Below are 3769 nucleotides of genomic sequence, written 5' to 3'. Positions count from 1 at the left end.
TTGGAGTGGTTGAACCCCTCGCGCTATGGAAGTCGCCATTACCTCAACCATCGTTAATCCGGACTGCGCGAGCATCTTTATCTTGCTCGCGAGCTGACAAATTTCCGCATTGTCGTTCTCCTGAAGACTACAGGGACACCAACTATGGCGTTTCTTCAGCGGAACGCTTGCAAATTCGGGAAGACCCTTCCGAATTGGGTCGGGAAGTGCGACATCCTCAATATAGAACCATGCGTAAGGCCATTCTTCAGAGCCCTTCCTTGGTGTGCCGAACAGGTATCCGGTGTCGGCGATGCGCCATACTTCGGCTCCACTCACTTCAAATATTGACCCCTTGTGGTTATGCGGGACAAGACAGAAAAACATTCTCCATAGTTCAAAATGGGCCTCAATACCGAGAAACAGTTCACATAAAGCAACATAGCCCGCGATATGCAGGATGGAGGCAGGAGTAAAGTTATGCAGCTGAAGGCCATAGTATTCCAAAAGCCCCCGGAGGAATGGGTGGATTGGAAATCCGACGCCCCTTAGCAGATAAGGGACGAAACACACTCGCTCCCCCCGGATGGATTGGGGTAGTCCTCCGCCTGGGTCTCACCATTAAAGGACGCTAGCCCAGCTCGCACAGGGACCAGATCCGCAGGAGGAATAAATTCCTACATTTGCAACTTCGCTAATTGACTGTGGGACACATAGCACCTCTCCCACTCGCCTTTCTCTGGGCCAGAATGGGAGGAGGAGCTGGGAATGCTAGCCATGATGGATTGGTTTCTACTGGCTATCTCCGGTAATTTTCTCCGTGTGGTGCCGAATGGATCTAAGATCTAATCTCTTTAAATAGGCGCTCTTCCTTGCATAGACGGGGTGTTATTTCCAAAAATACCCTAACCTTTTGCATTCTCTCGACACGTGGAAGATGAAGTTATTAATGCACAGAAGCCGAGGGGAGCGACATTGAATCAATGGCCGAATACATTACTTGGACGTCATCGAAGGAGGAACCCGCCTTGCAATGCCGAAGACAATCTGCGCGCCGAACACCTCGTCATTGAAGCCTGGTTCGGGGGCTACTGAGGGAGTCCTAGACTAAGGGGTCCTCGGTCGTTCGGCCTGTTAGCCATGGGCCGGACTGATGGGATGTGAAGATACGAAGATCGAAGACTGCACCCATGTCCGGATAGGACTCTCCTTGGCGTGGAAGGCAAGCTTGGCGATCAACTATGCAGATTCCTTTCTATGTAATCGACTCTATGTAACCCTAGATCTCCCTGGTGTCTATATAAACCGGAGAGCTTAGTCCGGATAGAGAGATACATTACCATAGTCATACAGGCTAGACTTCTAGGGTTTAGCCATTACGATCTTGTGGTAGATCAACTCTTGTAATACTCTTATTCATCAAGATCAATCAAGCAGGAAGTAGGGTATTACCTCCATAGAGAGGGCCCGAACCTGGGTAAACATTGTGTCCCCTGTCTCCTGTTACCATCGACCTTAGACACACAGTTCGGGACCCCCTACCCGAGATCCACCGGTTTTGACACCGATATCCAGTTTTTTACAAGTCGGGCCCAGCTGCCCTACTTATGGCTCATATTTGAAGCATATTTTGGGTCTCTATATCCCGCCAGGATGGCAGACTCTAAGTCGCCAGAGTATCATACTCCTATGTTTAGAGTTACAGCTCTAACACCTCTAACTGCACAAAGCTGATAAGCCGGCAGTATAAGCATATACTACAGGTTTGACATCTTATTTAACAATTTAGACCGGCCCTGGTTATGGACTATTCATCCTCAGTGGCTTCAATAGGGTATCATGACCCGCCCGGTGGTAAGCCGCCAGGGTATTTGTATTTTCTTTGTGTGCAGGACAATAATCAATCAGATCGGCATAAATCAAATGTTATCATAAGCATAAGGTGATGTTTTCTCACAATGGGGATCGGCGGTCTTGTACAAAAAGCAGAAACGTGCATGATGGCACGACAGATTTAAGTTTTTACTACCCTATTACATGTCTCCGTGAGCCGAATGAGATCAAGTATTTGTCAAGGATCAAATATATAAACCGCCCGGCGGTTCAATCTTCCTGGCCTTGTTGATTGGAGGCTTCTGGGTCATCCCTTTCCGGTTCTTCGTCCTCCTCCACCGTCTGAAAATTTGGTGATGACCAATTGATACTAGATAAATCTTGAAATTCAGCCTTGTCATCTATAAGATCGGACGGCTCAACTTCAGGGGCAAAAGTGTGCTTACGGATTGGGGGGATTAAGTCCATCACTCTATAAGCCGTGGTCGACATCTTCTGGTTCTCCTTGTTATAAGTCGGATAGTACTTTGAAAGGTGCGAGTCGTTGGCAATCATAGTCGCCATGGGACGTATCTCTTTCATGCAAGCGGAGAAGTCCTTTTGATCAAATGGCGTACCATCTTATTTCAAGCTTGGGTAACCAGTGGCTACCTCAGATGGGTCAAGCTCTGGTACCCATGCCTTGGCCCGGCTCAAAGCCATCACAGCACCAGCTCTTTGATACTTCCATTTTGCATCATGCTTTTATATTGATATTTATTACATCATGGGCTGTTATTACACATTATGTCACAATACTTATGCCTATTCTCTCTTATTTTACGAGATTTACATGAAGAGGGAGAATGCCGGCAGCTGGATTTATGGGCTGGACAAGGAGCAAATATTAGAGACCTATTCTGCTCAACTCCAAAAGTCGTGAAACTCCATGGAAGTTATTTTCAGAATATAAAAAAAATACTAAGCGGAAGAAATACCAGAGGGGGGGCCACCCACCAGGCACGAAGGTGGGGGGAGCGCCCTACCCCCCTGGGCGCGCCCCCCTGGCTCGTGGGCCCCCTGGTGGCCCTCCGGTGGCCATCTTCTGCTATATGAAGTCTTTCGTCCAAAGAAAAATAGGAGAGAAGCTTTCGGGATGAGACTCCGCTGCCACGAGTCGGAACCTTGGCGGAACCAATCTAGGGCTCCGGCAGAGCTGTTCTGTCGGGGAAACTTCCCTCCGGGAGGGTGAAATCATCACCATCGTCATCACCATCGATCCTCCCAGCGGGAGAGGGTCAATCTTCATAAACATCTTCACCAGCTAGTAGTGTTGCTAGTAGTGTTGATTACTCCTTGTAGTTGATGCTAGTTGGTTTATTTGGTGGAAGATCATATGTTCAGATCCTATATGCACATTAATACCCCTCTGATTATGAACATGAATATGCTTTGTGAGTAGTTACATTTGTTCCTGAGGACATGGGAGAAGACTTGCTATTAGTAGTCATGTGAATTTGGTATTCGTTCGATATTTTGATGAGATGTATGTTGTCTCTCCTCTAGTGGTGTTATGTGAACGTCGACTACATGACACTTCACCATTATTTCGGCCTAGAGGAAGGCATTGGGAAGTAATAAGTAGATGATGGGTTGCTAGAGTGACAGAAGCTTAAACCCTAGTTTATGCGTTGCTTCGTAAGGGGCTGATTTGGATCCATATGTTTCATGCTATGGTTAGGTTTACCTTAATACTTCTTTTGTAGTTGCGGATGCTTGCAAGAGTCGTTAATCATAAGTGGGATGTTTGTCCAAGTAAGGGCAGCACCCAAGCACCGGTCCAGCCACATACCAAATTATCAAAGTAACGAACGTGAATCATATGAACGTGATGAAAACTAGCTGGACGATAATTCCCATGTGTCCTCGGGAGCGTTTTCCTTCATATAAGAAATTGTCCAGGCTTGTCCTTTGCTAC

This window comes from Triticum dicoccoides, chromosome 5B, assembly GCF_002162155.2.
Source record: "Triticum dicoccoides isolate Atlit2015 ecotype Zavitan chromosome 5B, WEW_v2.0, whole genome shotgun sequence".
Lineage (NCBI taxonomy): Eukaryota > Viridiplantae > Streptophyta > Magnoliopsida > Poales > Poaceae > Triticum > Triticum dicoccoides.
Note: the sequence above shows the minus strand (reverse complement) of the source record.